Raw genomic sequence first — 19,272 nt, forward strand, 5'->3', positions numbered from 1 at the left:
TGATATTCATCATATAACAGTCATAACCAGGGTGATACAAAACTAACTCTAGTTCATAAATGTAATGTAGGCATGTATTCCGTAAACAATCATACCCGCTTATGGAAAAGAACTTGTATGACATCTTTTATCCTACCCTCCCATGGCAGCGGGGTCCATACGAAAACTAAGGGATATTAAGGTCTCCTTTTAATAGAGAACTAGAACAATGCATTAACACATAGCAAATACATGAACTCCTCAAATTACGATCATCACCGGAAAGTATCGAAATTACTGTCACCCCAGGGTTTACGGATCATAACACGTAGTAGGTGCATATAACTTGCAAGATCGGATCTAGAACATAGAAATAATGTTGAAAACATAAACAGTCCGGATCTGAAATCATGGCACTGAGGCAGTAGTGACAAGCATTAATCATAGAAAAGTCATAGCAACATCAATCTCAGAACATACTGGATACTAGGGATCGAGCCCTCACCAAACTAACTCGATTACATGATGAATCTCATCCAACTCCTCACCGATCAGTGAGCCTACGAAGTAATTACTCACTCCCGGTGGGGAGCATCATGAAATTGGCGATGAAGGAGGGTTGGTGATGACGAAGACCGAAGATTCTCCTCCTCGGAGCCCCGAATGGGCTCCAGATCTGGCCTCCCGATGAAGAACAGGAGGCGGTGGCGGCTTATCATGAAATGCGATGAAACTTCCTCCCCTATTTTTTTCTCCAAAAATAGGTATTTATGGAGTTGGAATTAGGGTCTGCGGGGCCACGAGGTGGGCACAACCCACCAGGGGGAACCCGAGGTGGGGACGCGCTGGTGTCTTCTGCCCAGCCAGGGCCCCCCTCCAGTGGTTCTTGGCTCTAGTATTTTTCCTTTATTGTAAAACAATTCTCCAAAAAGTTTCGTTCCATTCCGAGAACTTTTATTTCTGCACAAAAACAACACCATGGTATTTCTGCTGAAAATATCATCAGTCCTGGTTAGTTCCATTCAATAATGCAAATTAGAGTCCAAAATAAGATCAAAATCGTTAGGAAAAGTAGATACTACAGAGATGTATCATTATGGAACTATGGGCATGAGTTGAGGATATCCAATCCAGACAACACTTTATTTGTTGAGCTTTTTGATGATTGCCAGCTTAGGAAATGTTATTTCTCATTTGATGCATGCAAGATGGGGTTTCTATCTGCTTGTAGGCCAACACTCTTTCTTGATGGAGCCCATTTGAAAACCCTATTTGGAGGCATTCTCTTCATAGCTATTGGAATGAACCCCAATGATGATTGCATCTTTCCAATAGCTTTTGGCATTGTCAAAGTTGAGAATACAAGAAGTTGGAGGTTGTTCTTGACTGCTTTGAAAGAAGACCTGGGCATTATGAACACCTCTCGATGGAGCATATGTCAAACAATCAGAAAGTAAGATCATATCCCTCGGGTCGCGCTATTCGTCACCCTGGGTGAGGAGTAATTATTCTTCACCCCCTCTCTATTTTGACATCAATGCACCGTATTTTTAGGTTTCATAAATTTTATCTTATTTCATACATAAAAACAGAACGTAAGAATATATATACTCGCTGTAAAAATATGTTATATTACGTAAAATTACGAATGCAAAAACATAGTGTAAAGCATACATAAAATGCGATATTTCTGGTCTTATAACCTATTTTTTTGTTTTCTTATACCAAATTTGACGTAGTGAATCAATATGAATGTAACTATTTGTATTCCAAACGTAATTTGTCTATGAAGCGGTCGTAAGATTACCTCAGGTGAAGAATAACTTTTTCTGCATCCTGTGTGATGAATAATATTACTACATATCTCTCATGTATTTTTATTAATGTTCAGATGCATTTTATTGTTACAATCAGTTAAGTAACCTTACACTGCTTTATCTCAACTAGTGATTAATTATGGTTGTTAAGGAACTCCTTAATGACTCAGAGCCAATAAAAACTAGATTGCAATACCTTATGTGTAGTTTTGTCTCAAGCATGGTCTCTTCCGTATGCACCGAAGTGGCACTTTCTCAAGGTTTGTTCCTGCTCGTGCTCAGGTATAAAACATCTAATAATACTATCTACTCCTTCTTCATATAAATGTAGGTCATCCCAAAAGTAATCTCTCAAGTCAAAGAAGACCTTTTTCTTTTGTTGATAAGTGTAATTAGGTGGTATATATTTAGCGACAATGAAAATTAGCATAATTCGCATACCAAGGGTTATCACGAGAAGAGGCATTAATAACAGCTAATTGCTCATCAGAAAAACTATCATTAATAGGTATTGGGTCATCAAGAATATTTTCCATCCTAGACAAGTTATCTACAACAGGATTATCAGCTCCCTTTTTATCAGCAATGTGCAAATCAAACTCTTGTAATAAAGTAACCCACATAAAAAAACCTTGGCTTAGCATATTTCTTATCCATAAGATATTTAATAGCAGAACAATAAGTGTGAATAGTAACTTTAGAATCAACAATATAAGGTCTGAACTTATCACAAGCAAACACAACTACTAGAAATTCCTTTTTAGTAGTAGCATACTTTTTCTGAGTGTTGTCCAATGTTTTTCTAGCATAATGAAGAACATTTAATTTCTTATCAAATTTTTGACCAAAAACAACACCAATAGCATAATCACTAGCATCACACATAATTTCAAAAGGTAAATTCTAATCAAGTGGTTGACTAGTAAGAGCAGTGATCAAAACTTTCGTAAGTATATCAAAGGCTTCTACGCAATCATCATCAAAAACAAATGGAACATTTTTTTCTTATACATTTGATATCTTTAGGACATGACATTTTCTCAATGGCATCAACTTTAGTTTTGTCTACTTCAATGCCTTTTTAAGAAAATTTATGACCAAGGACTATACCTTCGTTCAACATAACATGGCACTTTCCCCACTTCAAGATAGGACTAGTCTCTTCACGTCTCTGCAAATCTCTATCAATTGCTCAGATAGTCATCAAAATAAGTTTCATAGACGGAAAAATCATCCATGAAGACCTCAATTTTTTTCACAGAAATCAGAGAATATAGTAGTCATACATCTTTGAAACGTAGAAGGTGCATTAATAAACCAAAAGGCATACGTCTATAAGCATAAGTTCTGAAAGGACAAGTGGTAGTTTTCTCCTAGTCTTCTAATGACAAAGGTATTTGAGAGAAACCAGAATAACCATCTAAGAAATAAACGTGTGTATGCTTAGATAATCTTTCTAGCATTTGATAAATAAAAGGAAAATGATACTGATCTTTTCTAGTAGCCTTATTTAATTTCCTAAAATCAGTTACCATCCTTTAACCTCTAACAAATCTTTGTGGGATATGTTCATTTTATCATTAGGGACAACAGTAATGCCACCTTTCTTAGGGACACAATGAACAAGACTTACCCATCTACTATCAACTATTGGATAAATTATACCTGCCTCCAGGAGCTTTAGTATTTCCGTTCTTACCAAATGATTTATCTTAGGATTCAGGCGGCGTTGATGATCGACAACTGGTTTAGCATCAGGCTCCATATGAATTTTGTGTTGGCATAGAGAGGGACTAATGCCCTTAAGATCATCCAAAGTATAGCCAATTGCAGCAGGATGTTTCCTCAAAGTTTGCAACAATTTCATTTCTTAGTGCACTGAAAGATTAGCGTTGATAATATCATGATATATTTCCCTTTCATCAAGATCAAATACAAGATCACCCTTACGTGGAGGAGGATCTCCCAAAATTTCAATAAGCAAATTATGTTTAAGAATAGGTTCTTTCCTAAAGAATATTTCATCTATTTCATTTCTTTCTTTCATATGCATACCATTTTCATGATCTAGCAAATATTGCTCTAAAGGATCAGTAGGAGGCATGACAATCGAAGCAAGACTATTAATATCATATTTATTAGGTAAATCTTTATCACGAGGTTGTCTAGTGAACTTAGAAATATTAAATTCATGAGATACATCACCAAACTTATCCTTAACACAATCTGTTCAAAAAGGGTCTACCGGATATAATGGGACAAAAAAAATTCTTGTTATGGTCCTGAAGGAAATATGCCCTAGAGGCAATAATAAAGTTGTTATTTATATTTCCTTATATAATGATAAATGTTTATTATTCGTGCTAGAATTGTATTAACCGGAAACTTAGTACATGTGTGAATACATAGACAAAACTAAGTGTCCCTAGTATGCCTCTACATGACTAGCTCGTTAATCAAAGATGGTTAAGTTTCCTAACCATAGACATGTGTTGTCATTTGATGAACGAGATCAGATCATTAGAGAATGATGTGATGGACAAGACCCATCCATTAGCTTAGCACTATGATCGTTTAGTTTATTGCAGTTGCTTTCTTCATGACTTATACATGTTCCTCATACTATGAGGTTATGCAACTCCCGAATACCAGAGGAACCCCTTGTGTGCTATCAAACGTCACAACATAACTGGGTGATTATAAAGATGCTCTACAGGTGTCTCCGATGGTGTTTGTTGAGTTGGCATAGATCGAGATTAGGATTTGTCACTCCATGTATCGGAGAGGTATCACTGGGCCCTCTCGGTAATGCTCATCACTATGAGCCTTGCAAGCAATGTGACTAATGAGTTAGTCACGATATGATGCATTACAGAATGAGTAAAGAGACTAGCCGGTAACGAGATTGAACTAGGTATGATGATACCGACGATCGAATCTCGGGCAAGTAACATACCGATGATAAAGGGAACAACATATGTTGTTATGCGGTTTGATCGATAAAGACCTTAGTAGAATATGTAGGAGCCAATATGAGCATCCAGGTTCCGCTATTGGTTATTGACTGGAGATGTGTCTCGGTCATGTCTACATATTTCTCGAACCCGTAGGGTCCGCACGCTTAACATTCGATGATGATTTGTATTATGAGTTATGTGATTTGATATACCGAAGGTTGTTCGGAGTCCCGGATGAGATCACAGACATGACGAGGAGTCTCGAAATGGTTGAGACATAAAGATTGATATATTGGACCATGTTATTCGGACACCGGAAGTGTTCTGGATAGTTTCGGATAAAACCGGAGTGCCGTAGGGGTTACCGGAACCCCCCGGGGAAGTTATGGGCCTTAGTGGGTGTTAGGGGAGAGAGAGAGCAGCAGCCATGAGGTGGCGCACCCCCAAGGGGTGTCCGAATAGGACTAGGGGAGGGGGGCGCGGCCCCTCTTTCCCTCTCCTTCCTTCTTCTCCTACTTGGACTTGGAAGGGGGGGCGATTCCTACTTGGACTAGGATCCCCCCTGTTGGGCGCGCCCATTGTGGGCATCCGGCCTCCTCCTCCCCTCCATTGTATACGGGGGAGGGGGCACCCCATAGACACACAAGTTGATCTTTAGCCGTGTGCGGTGCCCCCCCTCTACAGTTTTACACCTCAGCCATACTATCGTGGTGCTTAGGAGAAGCCCTACGTCGGTAACTTCATCATCACCGTCAACACGCCGTCATGATGACGGAACTCACCCTCGGCCTCAGCTGGATCAAGAGTATGAGGGACGTCACCAAGCTGAACGTGTGCAGATCGCGGAGGTGCTCCCTGGGAAAGAGGCGAACGCAACCTCGTCGTCCCAAGCGCGCTGCCACTCTTGTAGAAGAGAATCTAGATTTTTCTGTCAGACGGATGACTCGCAGCTGCGCCAAGAAGACTGACATGAAACCCACATCGGCAATCTCCATCAAGCTGGCCCCTCTACAACGCCCCAAGGCCAAGAAGCTCAAGTTTTATTCTACTCCTAGCCAGGAGATTCCTCTACCACCCCCGACGCTGATTGCTACCATGCAGGCAGTGGGCTCTGCACTTGGCATTGCCCCGGAGGATTTGACAGTGGAGAAGCTTACGGCTCCTCCTCAAGGTGCTCCACAAGACGATGGTATTAATGATGAGTGAACCACGCCATGCATCATTGAGGCTCTGGACTTGTTTGGTCCTTTGTCATTTTGCTTTTATGTTACTCAGTAGGTCTGAATATCTAAACTTCTCTGAGCTTGATGTGTGCGGTTGTGTTGGAAGTTGTATTGTGCTGTTAAGCAGCCCAGTTGGTTACTATCTTTTTATTTTAGTTATCTATGGGGAGTACATAGTTTCGTAACTAGAATGTTTTGTGTTGGAATGTGTGATACATCCATTTTGCATCATGCTTTTATATTGATATTTATTGCATTATAGGCTGTTATTACACATTATGTCACAATACTTATGCCTATTCTCTCTTATTTTACAAGGTTTACATAAAGAGGGAGAATGCCGATAGCTGGGATTCCGGGCTGGAAAAGGAGCAAATATTAGAGACCTATTCTGCACAGCTCCAAAAGTCCTGAAACTTCATGGAAGACGTTTTCATAATATATAAAAAATACTCAGCGGAAGAAATTCACCAGGGGGCCACACCCTACCCACGAGGGTGGGGGGCGTGCCCTACCTCCCTGGGCGCGCCCCCCTACCTCGTGGGCCCGCTGGTGGCCCTCTGGTGGCCATCTTCTGCTATATGAAGTCTTTCGATGGTAAAAAAATAATAAGCAATCTTCTTGGACGAAACTCCGCCGCCACGAGGCGGAACCTTGGCAGATCCAATCTAGAGCTCCGGCAGAGCTGTTCTGCCGGGGAAACTTCCCTCCCGGAGGGGGAAATCATCGCCATCGTCATCACCAACGCTCCTCTCATTGGCAGAGGGCAATCTCCATCAACATCTTCATCAGCACCATCTCCTCTCAAAACCCTAGTTCATCTCTTGTATCCAATTCTTGTCTCCAAGTCCGGGATTGGTGCTAGTAGGTTGCTAGTAGTGTTAATTACTCCTTGTAGTTGATGCTAGTTGGTTTAATTGGTGGAAGATCATATGTTCAGATCCTATATGCATATTAATACCCCTCTGATTATGAACACGTTTATGCTTTGTGAGTAGTACGTTTGTTCCTGAGGACATGGGAGAAGTCTTGCTATTAGTAGTCATGTGAATTTGGTATTCGTTTGATATTTTGATGAGATGTATGTTGTCTCTCCTCTAGTGGTGTTATGTGAACGTAGACTACATGACACTTCACCATTGTTTGGGCCTAGAGGAAGGCATTGGGAAGTAATAAGTAGATGATGGGTTGCTAGAGTGACAGAAGCTTAAACCCTAGTTTATGCGTTGCTTCATAAGGGGCTGATTTGGATCCATATGTTTCATGCTATGGTTAGGTTTACCTTAATACTTTTGTTGTAGTTGCAGATGCTTGCAATAGAGGTTAATCATAAGTGGGATGTTTGTCCAAGTAAGGGCAGCACCCAAGCACCGGTCCACCCACATACCAAATTATCAAAGTACCGAACGCGAATAATATGAACATGATGAACACTAGCTTGACGATATTCCCATCTATCCTCGGGAGCGCTTTACATCATATAAGAGTTTGTTCAGGCTTGTCCTTTGCTACAAAAAGGATTGGGCCACCTTGCTGCACCTTATTTACTTTTGTTACTTGTTGCTCGTTACAAATTATCCTATCACAAAACTATCTGTTACCACTTGTTTCAGTACTTACAGAGAATACCTTGCTGGAAACCGCTTATCATTTCCTTCTGCTCCTCATTGGGTTCGACACTCTTACTTATCAAAAGGACTACGATAGATCCCCTATACTTGTGGGTCATCAAGACTCTTTTCTGGCGCCGTTGCCGGGGAGTGAAGCGCCTTTGGTAGGTGGAATTTGGTAAGGAAAAATTTATATAGTGTGCTGAAATTTACTATCACTTGATACCATGGAAAGTAATCCTCTGAGGGGCTTGTTTGGGGTATCTTCACCCCGACCAGTAGAGCAAAGAGTTGCTCCTCAACTAGTCAACCTACTGAAAATGAAAATAAAAATGTTCCCTATGAAATTCCTTCAGGTATGATAGAAAAACTGCTAGCTAATCCCTTTTTAGGAGATGGAACAAAACATCCTGATGAGCATCTGATATATGTGGAAGAAGTTTGTGGATTATTTAAGCTTGCAGGTGTACCCGGAGATGTTGTTAAGAAGAAGGTCTTCCCTTTATCTTTGAAGGGAGATGCATCGACATGGTATAGGCTATGTGATGATATGGGGTCTTGGGATTACAAACGATTGAAATTGGAATTTCATCAGAAGTTTTATCCTATGCATCTTGTTCATCGTGATCGTAATTATATATATAATTTTTGGCCTCGCGAAGGAGAAAGCATCGCTCAAGCTTGGGGGATGCTTAAATCAATGTTATATTCATGCCCCAATCATGAGCTCTCAAGAAAAATGATTATTCAAAATTTTTATGCTCGACTTTCTGATAACAATCGCACCATGCTTGATACTTCTTGTGCTGGCTCTTTTATGATGAAGACTATTGAATTCAAATGGGATTTATTGGAAAGAATTAAACGCAACTCTGAAGATTGCGACCTCGACAAAGGTAAGGAGTCAGGTATGACACCAAAGTTTGATTGTGTTAAATCTTTTATGGGTACCGATGTTTTCCGTAAATTTAGCACTAAATATGGACTTGACTCTGAGATAGTAGCTTCTTTCTGTGAATCTTTTACTACTCATGTTGATCTCCCCAAGGAGAAGTGGTTTAAATATCATCCTCCCATAGAAGTAAAAGTAGCTGCACCTATTAAAGTTGAAGAAAAGATTGTCACTTATAATGATCCCATTGTTCCTACTTCTTATGTTGAGAAACCACCTTTTCCTGTTAGGATAAAGGATCATGCTAAAGCTTCAACTGTGGTTCGTAAAAGCAATATTAAAACTTATACACCTCATGAGCAAATTAAAGTTGAACCTGATATTGCTATTGTTAAAGATCTCTTGTCTGATAATATTGATGGGCATGTTATTCATGTCCTTGATGAGACTGCTAGATTGCTAAACCTTGTGCCAAAGATAAAAACAAACCTGTGGTAGGCATGCCTGTTATTTCTGTTAAAATAGGAGATCATTGTTATCATGGCTTATGTGATATGGGTGCTAGTGCTAGCGCAATACCTTATTCCTTATACAAAGAAATTATGCATGATATTGCACCTGCTGAGATAGAAGATATTGATGTCACAATTAAACTTGCCAATAGAGATACTATTTCACCAATGGGAATTGTTAGAGATGTTGAAGTCTTGTGTGGGAAATCTAAATATACTGCTGATTTTCTTGTTCTTGGTTCCCACAAGATAGCTTTTGTCCCATTATATTTGGTAGACCCTTCTTAAACACTGTTAATGCTACCATAGATTGCAAAAGGGATGTTGTTACTATTGGTTTAGACGATATGACTCATGAATTTAATTTCTCTAAATTTAGTAGACAACACCGTGAAGAAGAATTACCTAGTAAGGATGAAATCATTGGTCTTGCTTCTATTGCCGTACCTCCTAGTGATCCTTTAGAACAATATTTGCTAGACCATGAAAATGATATGTTTATGAATGAAAGAAGAGAAATAGATGAAGTATTCTTTAAACGGGAACCTATTCTGAAACACAATTTGCCTGTTGAAATCATAGGGGATCCTCCTCCACCCAAGGGTGATCCCGTGTTTGAGCTTAAACCATTGCCTGATACTCTTAAATATGCTTATCTTGATGAGAAAAAGATATATCCTGTTATTATTAGTGCTAACCTTTCAGAACATGAAGAAGAGAGATTATTGAAAACTCTGAAGAAGCACCGTGCTGCTATTGGGTATACTCTTGATGATCTTAAGGGCATTAGTCCCGGTCTATGTCAACATAAAATTAATTTGGAAGAAGATGCTAAACCAGTTCGTGATCATCAACGACGGCTGAATCCTAAAATGAAAGAAGTGGTAAGAAAGGAGATACTAAAGCTCCTTGAGGCAGGTATAATTTATCCTGTTGCTGATAGTCAGTGGGTAAGTCCTTTCCATTGTGTCCCTAAGAAGGTTGGTATTACTGTCGTTCCTAATGATAAATATGAATTGATCCCTCAAATAATTATTACCGGTTAGAGGATGGTAATTGATTTCCACAAATTAAATAAGGCTACTAAAAAGGATCATTACCCCTTACCTTTTATCGATCAAATGCTAGAAAGATTATCTAAACATACACATTTTTGCTTTCTAGATGGTTATTCTGGTTTCTCTGAAATACCTGTGTCAGCTAAGGATCAATCAAAGACTACTTTTACTTGCCCTGTTGGTACTTTTGCTTATAGACGTATGCCTTTTGGTTTATGTAATGCACCTGCTACCTTTCAAAGATGCGTGATGGCTATATTCTCTGACTTCTGTGAAAAGATTTGTGAGGTTTTCATGGACGATTTCTCTGTCTATGGATCTTCTTTTGATGATTTCTTAAGCAACCTTGATCGAGTTTTGCAGAGATGTGAAGAAACTAATCTTGTCTTGAATTGGGAAAAGTGCCACTTTATGGTTAATGAAGGTATTGTCTTGGGGCATAAAGTTTCTGAAAGAGGTATTGAAGTTGATAAAGCCAAGGTTGATGCTATTGAAAAGATGCCATGTCCCAAGGACATCAAAGGTATAAGAAGTTTCCTTGGTCATGCCGGTTTTTATAGGAGGTTCATTAAGGACTTCTCAAAAATCTCTCGGCCTATGACTAATTTATTACAAAAAGATATACCATTTGTCTTTGATGATGATTGTGTAGAAGCATTTGAAATACTTAAGAAAGCATTGATCTCTGCACCTATTGTTCAGCCACCTGATTGGAATTTACCGTATGAAATTATGTGTGATGCTAGTGATTATGCTGTAGGTGCTGTCCTAGGGCTAAGAGTTGATAAGAAACTAAATGTTATTCAATATGCTAGTAAAACTCTAGACAATGCTCAGAGAAATCATGCTACTACTGAAAAGGAATTCTTAACAGTTGTATTTGCTTGTGATAAGTTCAGACCTTATATTGTTGATTCTAAAGTAACTATTCACACTGATCATGCTGCTATTAAATATCTTTTGGAAAAGAAAGATGCTAAACCTAGACTTATTAGATGGGTTCTCTTGCTATAACAATTTGATTTGCATATTGTTGATAGAAAGGGAGCTGAGAACCCCATTGCAGACACCTTTTCTAGGTTAGAAAATGTGCTTGATGACCCACTACCTATTGATGATAGCTTTCCTGATGAGCAATTAAATGTTATAAATGCTTCCCATACTGCTCCATGGTATGCTGATTATGCTAATTACATTGTTGCTAAATTTATACCACCTAGTTTCACATACCAGCAAAAGAAAAAGTTCTTCTATGATTTGAGGCATTACTTTTGGGATGACCCACATCTTTATAAAGAAGGAGTAGATGGTATTATTAGACGTTGTGTACCTGAGCATGAACAGGAACAGATGTTACGCAAGTGTCACTCCGAAGCTTATGGAGGACACCATGCTGGAGATAGGACTGCACATAAGGTATTGCAATCTGGTTTTTATTGGCCTACTCTCTTCAAGGATGCTCGTAAGTTTGTCTTATCCTGTGATGAATGTCAAAGAACTGGTAATATTAGTAGACGTCAAGAAATGCCTATGAAGTATTCACTTGTTATTGGACCATTTGATGTTTGGGGCTTTGACTATATGGGACCCTTTCCTTCCTCTAATGGATATACCCATATTTTAGTTGCTGTTGATTATGTTACTAAGTGGGTAGAAGCTATTCCAACTAGTAGTGCTGATCATAACACCTCTATTAAAATGCTTAAAGAAGTTATTTTTCCAAGGTCTGGAGTCCCTAGATATTTAATGACCGATGGTGGTTAACATTTTATTCATGGTGCTTTCTGTAAAATGCTTGCTAAATATGATGTTAATCATAGAATTGCATCCCCTTATCACCCACGGTCTAGTGGTCAAGTAGAATTGAGTAATAGAGAACTCAAATTAATTTTGCAAAAGACTGTTAATAGATCTCAAAAGAATTGGTCCAAGAAACTTGATGATGCATTATGGGCCTATAGAACTGCATATAAAAATCCTATGGGTATGTCTCCGTATAAAATGGTCTATGGAAAAGCATGTCACTTACCTCTCGAACTAGAACACAAGGCATATTGGGCTATTAAAGAACTTAACTATGATTTTAAACTTGCTGGTGAGAAGAGGTTATTTGATATTAGCTCACTTGATGAATGGAGAACCCAAGCCTATGAAAATGCCAAATTATTTAAAGAAAAGGTTAAAAGATAGCATGACAAAAGAATAGAAAAGCGTGAGTTTAATGCAGGTGATTATGTATTGCTATACAACTCTCATTTAAGATTTTTTTTGCAGGAAAACTTCTCTCTAAATGGGAAGGTCCTTACGTTATCGAGGAGGTCTATCATTTCGGTGCCATAAAAATCAACAACTTCGAAGGCACAAATCCGAAGGTGGTGAACGGCCAAAGAATTAAACACTATATCTCGGGTAATCCTATAAATGTTGAAACCAATGTTATTGAAACTGTAACCCCGGAGGAATACATAAGGGACACTTTCCGGAATGTTTCAGACTCCGAAAAGGAATAGGTATGTGGTACGGTAAGTAAACTGACTCCAAAACAGTTTTTAAGGCAATATTTCTCCGTTTTGGAATATTTAGAAAAATAGAAAAATAAGAAGCAGCCCGGGAAGGACACGAGGCCTCCACGAGGGTGGAGGGCGCGCCCTACCCTACTGGGCGTGCCCCCTACCTCGTGGGCACCTCGTGTGCTCTTCGGATTCCGTTTTCATACACGACACGTATTTTGGTGAGTAAAAATTCATTATATAATCTCCCGGGGGTTTTGACTCCCGTATCACGCAAAAATCTCCTGTCTTTGTTTCGAGCTGTTTTTCTGACAGATCCAGGTTGCCATGTCATCTTCAAGTGCCCCCAAGGACCAGTTCTTCGAGAAGGTCATCAACCCCTACCTCGCAGAAGTGCTGCAACACCCTCAAACCATTGAGATGCGTGAGGGGTTGTTGCACATCCGCGATGCTGAGGGACCGAGGAAGACCGGAAGCACGGAGGCCAGGCTCGAGGCATTGGAGCAAGAAGTTTTCAAGTGTCAGGAGATGGTGGAGCGTGGACTTGAGTCCAATCACATTATGATCACGGAGTTCACCAACAACCACAAGTTGGACGTCAAGGACATTGGGGAGGCCATCTTCAAGCTTCATGAGAAAGTCGAGCACCTCCAAGCCCAGATTTATGACCTGCAAAACCAAAACTGTGAGTATGAATATAGATTCAAGAGGATGAGTTTGGCTACAGATTTGAGGTTTCAGGAGACTCGATCATCCTTCTATAATGGTGAACCTATGCCCTGGAAGAAGGATGACAAGCCTACGCCATCAACAAAACCACCTTCTTCATCAACAAAGGAGACATAATCACATGGGTATGGGCACTCCCCTTGGCAACTGCCAAGCTTGGGGGAGTGCCCCGGTATCGTATCACCATCACTTTTATCTTTACCGTTTTCTTAGTTCGATCCTTTTGGTAATATCTTGATCTAGTAGAATATAAGTTTTTAGTATGATCTAGTTGTGAGTGTTGCTTTATTATCCTTCTATGTAATCATGTCAGTGAGCTATATAATAAAGATTAGTGTTGAGTCAAGGGCTTGATTATTTTGCCATGATCCTAAGTGAATAAAAGAAAAGAGAAAGAATAGAAAGAAACAAAGAGATCATATGGATCTTATGGAGAGTAATGAGCTCACATAGAAAAAGTATGATGAATAAAAGTTGTTGAGGGTTAACAAACATAGTTTTGGTCATTGTTGCAATTAATAGGAAGTAATAAATAAAGAGAGGTCTTCACATATAAATATACTATCTTGGACATCTTTTATGATTGTGAGCACTCATTAAAGTATGACATGCTAAAGAGTTGACGTTGGACAAGGAAGACAACGTAATGGATTATGTTTTCTTACATCTGAGATAAATTATATTGTCATGGATCCTCCAACATGTTGAGCTTGCCTTTCCCCCTCATGCTAGCCAATCCATTGCACCAAGTAGAGATACTACTTGTGCTTCCAAATACCCTTAAACCAGTTTTGCCATGAGAGTCCACCATACCTACCTATGGATTGAGTAAGATCCTCCAAGTAAGTTGTCATCGTTGCAAGCAATAAAATTTTCTCTCTAAATATGTGTGACTTATTAGTGTGGGAGAAAATAAGCTTTATACGATCGTGTGATATGGAAGAAATAAAAGCGACAGACTGCATAATAAAGGTCCATATCACAAGTGGCAATATAAAGAGACGCTCTTTCGCATTAAGATTTTTTGCATCCAACCATAAAAGCGCATGACAACCTCTGCTTCCCTCTGTGAAGGGCCTATCTTTTACTTTTATCTCCTACCTTGCATAAGAGTCACGGTGATCTTCACCCCTCCTTTTTATATTTTATCCTTTAGCAAGCACAGTATGTTGGAACGATCCTGGTATGTATGGCTAATTGGATGTGAGTCTTCATGAACTATTATTGTTGACATTACCCTTGAGGTAAAACATTGGGAGGCAAAACAATAAGCCCCTATCTTTCTCTATGTCCGATTAAAACTCCATACCCATAAGTATTGCGTGAGTGTCAGCAATTGTGAAAGACTATATAATAGTTGAGTATGTGGACTTGCTAAAAAGCTCTTATACATTGAATATTTCCTATGTTATGATAAATTGCAATTGCTTCAATGACCGAGATTATAGTTTGTTAGTTTTCAATGAAGTTTACAATTCATACTTGATATTGTGATTGAATTATTACTCTAGCATAAGAGATTATATGACAGGAATCATATATGTTGCTGTTCTAAGAATGATCATGATGCCCTCATGTCCGTATTTTATTTTATCGAAACCTCTACCTCTAAACATGTGGACATATTTATCGTTATCGGCTTTCGCTTGAGGACAAGCGAGGTCTAAGCTTGGGGGAGTTGATACGTCCATTTTGCATCATGATTTTATATCGATATTTATTGCATTATGGGCTGTTATTACACATTATGTCACAATACTTATGCCTATTCTCTCTTATTTTACCAGGTTTACATAAAGAGGGAGAATGCCGGCAGGTGGGATTCTGGGCTGGAAAAGGAGCAAATATTAGAGACCTATTCTGCACAGCTCCAAAAGTCCTGAAACTTCACGGAAGATGTTTTCAGAATATATAAAAAATACTCAGCAGAAGAAATTCACCAGGGGGGCCACACCCTGCCCACGAGGGTGGGGGCGCGCCCTACCTCCCTGGGCGTGCCCCCCTACCTCGTGGGCCCCCTGGTGGCCCTTTGGTGGCCATCTTCTGCTATATGAAGTCTTTCGATGGGAAAAAAGCAATCTTCTCGGACGAGACTCCACCGCCACGAGGCGGAACCTTGGCGGATCCAATCTAGAGCTCCGGCAGAGCTGTTCTGCCAAGGAAACTTCCCTCCCGGAGGGGGAAATCATCGCCATCATCATCACCAACGCTCCTCTCATTGGGAGAGGGCAATCTCCATCAACATCTTCATCAGCACCATCTCCTCTCAAAACACTAGTTCATCTCTTGTATCCAATTCTTGTCTCCAAGTCCGGGATTGGTGTAGTGTTAATTACTCCTTGTAGTTGATGCTAGTTAGTTTAATTGGTGGAAGATCATATGTTCAGATCCTATATGCATATTAATACCCCTCTGATTATGAACATGTTTATGCTTTGTGAGTAGTTACGTTTGTTCCTGAGGACATGGGAGAAGTCTTGCTATTAGTAGTCATGTGAATTTGGTATTCATTTGATATTTTGATGGGATGTATGTTGTCTCTCCTCTAGTGGTGTTATGTGAACGTCGACTACATGACACTTCACCATTGTTTGGGCCTAGAGGAAGGCATTGGGAAGTAATAAGTAGATGATGGGTTGCTAGAGGGACAAAAGCTTAAACCCTAGTTTATGCGTTGCTTCGTAAGGGGCTGATTTGGATCCATATGTTTCATGCTATGGTTAGGTTTACCTTAATACTTTTGTTGTAGTTGTGGATGCTTGCAATAGAGGTTAATCATAAGTGGGATGTTTGTCCAAGTAAGGGCAGCACCCAAGCACCGGTCCACCCACATACCAAATTATCAAAGTACCGAACGGGAATCGGATGAACGTGATGAAAACTAGCTTGACGATATTCCCATGTGTCCTCGGGAGCGCTTTACATCATATAAGAGTTTGTCCAGGCTTGTCCTTTGCTACAAAAAGGATTGGGACACCTTGCTGCACCTTATTTACTTTTGTTACTTGTTGCTCGTTACAAATTATCCTATCACAAAACTATTTGTTACCACTTGTTTCAGTACTTGCAGAGAATACCTTGCTGGAAACCGCTTATCATTTCCTTCTGCTCCTCGTTGGGTTCGACACTCTTACTTATCGAAAGGACTATGATAGATCCCCTATACTTGTGGGTCATCAATGTGCGTGGCTTGAATTCGGAGGCTAGGCAGCATGATGTTAGAGCTAATTAATATTGAGGAGAGTCACTGTTCCATAATCTGTCTGCAGGAAACCAAATGTGAGTAGTTTGAGATCCGAACGATTAGGTCATTCTTCCCTAGTCGCTTTGATCAGTTTGCCTTTTCTCCATCTGTGGGTGCGTCTGGTGGAATTTTGATCATTTGGAACTCCTCTGTTTTTAGGGTCAGCTAGTGGAAATTCAGCATTTCAGTGTGGTTGTTTCCTTTAAGTCTGTTCATAATTCAGAGAAGTGGACTTTGGTATCGGTCTATGGACCCTGTGAGGGCCAACCTAGAAATGATTTTGTTAGCTGGTTGTACCACCTAACCATCCCTCCGGAGGAGAACTGGCTACTCATTGGTGATTTCAATTTTATTCGTTCTTTGGATAATAGAAATCTACCAGGAGGCGATATAAATGACATCTTCCTTTTTAATGAGGTGATTGGGCACCTTGGCCTCCTAGAATTGCCGATAAAGGGAAGGAGTTTCACCTTGTCTAATATGCAGCAAATACCTCTCCTAGAGCAGCTCGATTGGTTCTTCACAACCTCGGATCGGATATCTCATTACCCTAACACTATGGTTTTTCCACTGGCTAAAACTACCTCGGATCATGTGCCACGTGTGGTTTATATTCACACAATGATTCCTAAATCTAAGATCTTCTGATTTGAGAATTTCTGGGTGGATATGCCAGGTTTTATGGAATGTGTCCGCAGATCTTGGGACGCTCCGGTCTTTGCTGACCTCTCTGCTTCGGCTGTTTTAACCAGGAACAACAACTAAGGTATGATTTGAGGCCTTGGAGTAAGAATCTTTCTTACCTCAAGAAATTAACTCTTGATTGCAGCAAGGTTATTCTCTTTTTTTGATCAGTTGGAGAAGGTGAGACCCCTTGTGAGGATAGAGTTTAACTTTAGGAGAATTGTCAAGTTGCACTATGAGCGTCTGTTGAAAAGTCATTACATCTATTAGAAGCAGCGGTGCATGATTAGATACATTAAGGTGGGAGAGGAGAATTCTAAATTCTTCCATGCTATGGCCTCTGAACGCATGAGAAAGAACTCCATAGCCAGCTTGAATACCCTAGGGATGTCTGCGCCGGTTTCTGATCATTATCAAATGGCAAGAATTCTTTGGGCTTCTTTTAAAAACAGAATGGGCAGGCCCAGGGTATCTCAATGGGCTATGACTTGACAAACCTCATTCAGCCTATCCCTGGCCTGGAAGAGTTGTCTCAGCCCTTCTCTGCTACTAAAATTAATAAGGTTCTGCAGGAGATGCTACCTGATCGGGCACCAGGCCCAGATGGCTTCAATGGAATATTCGTTAAACATTGTTGGCCTATAATTGAGAAGGATTTTCTGCGTCTCATTCAAGACTTTTATGAAGGGAAATTGTCTTTGGAAAATATCAATGGCTCTCTCATCACTCTCATACCTAAGATGCTCTCCCCTGAGGAACCAGATGATTTTAGACCTATTTCTTTGACTAACACTTGTTTGAAATTTCTCACCAAGTTGTTGACAAATAGGTTGCAAAGAGTGATTTTGAATTCTATTCATAAGAACTAGTATGGGTTTCTGAAGAGCAGATCAATTGAGGACTGTTTAGCTTGGGCTTTTGAATATATACGTCAATGCAAACAATCAAAGAGACCTATCATCATTCTAAAGCTGGATTTTGCCAAGGCTTTTGATACTGTGGAACATGAGGTTATTTTGCAGATGCTCAAACATAAGGATTTTGATGATAAGTGGATTGGCTGGGTTAAAGATATTCTTTCTTCAGGGACATCTTCTGTGTTGCTTAATGGCATACCTGGTAAACAGTTTAAGTGCAACTATGGGGTCAGACAAGGTGATCCTCTCTCACCCCTCCTTTTTGTTATAGCTGCTGACCTCTTGCAGTCAGTGGTTAATCAAATGTTCTCCCGTGGAACCTTAACTCTCCCAATTCCCTCCCATGATCAAGACTTTCACATAATACAATATGCTGACGATACTATCATCGTTTTGTCTGCCAGAGAGGACGAATTGGTAGCCCTGAAAAATATGTTGTTGACATTTCAGCAATCCACTGGGCTAAAGGTTAATTTTGCAAAGTCCTCCATGATTCCCTTAAACATTAATGAAGAGGAGGCCAACAGGTTAGCTGCTTTGCTGGGTTGTAAAATTGGATAACGCCCATTCACTTACTTGGGGCTGCCACTTGAAACTACCAGGCCAAGGAATGTGGATTTCATGCCCTTAGTTGATACTTTGGAAAGGAGATTGACTGCTAGTTCCTGCATGTTAAATCAGGGCTCCCGGCTACAGCTATTAACTTCTATTTTGACATCTATGCCAATCTACTTCCTCTGCAGTCTACAACTACCTCCTAGTATTATTAAGCAACTGGACAGAATATTTAGGTAATGCCTATGGAGATCTAGCAGTGATGCTCCTAAGAAATCCCTGGATGCTTGGGATTTGGTTTGTAGGCCAAAGGACAAAGGAGGGCTTGGGGCGATCAACTTGCACATTCAAAACAAGGGCCTCCTTCTCAAGCATCTCCATAAATTTTTTAATAAGGCTGATATCCCCTGGGTGACTGTGATCTAGAATAGCTATTATGCTGATGGGCTTCCACATGCTACAACTCATGTTGGTTCCTTTTGGTGGAGAAATATCATCAAGCTCTCTAATGCATATACTGCCATTGCCTCAGTGCACATCAATATGGGAGATTCTGCCCTTTTTTGGTCCGATGCTTGGCTCATT

Source organism: Triticum urartu, chromosome 1A (genome assembly GCF_056163025.1).
Source record: "Triticum urartu cultivar PI428250 chromosome 1A, HENAU_Tu73, whole genome shotgun sequence".
In the NCBI taxonomy this organism is placed as follows: domain Eukaryota; kingdom Viridiplantae; phylum Streptophyta; class Magnoliopsida; order Poales; family Poaceae; genus Triticum; species Triticum urartu.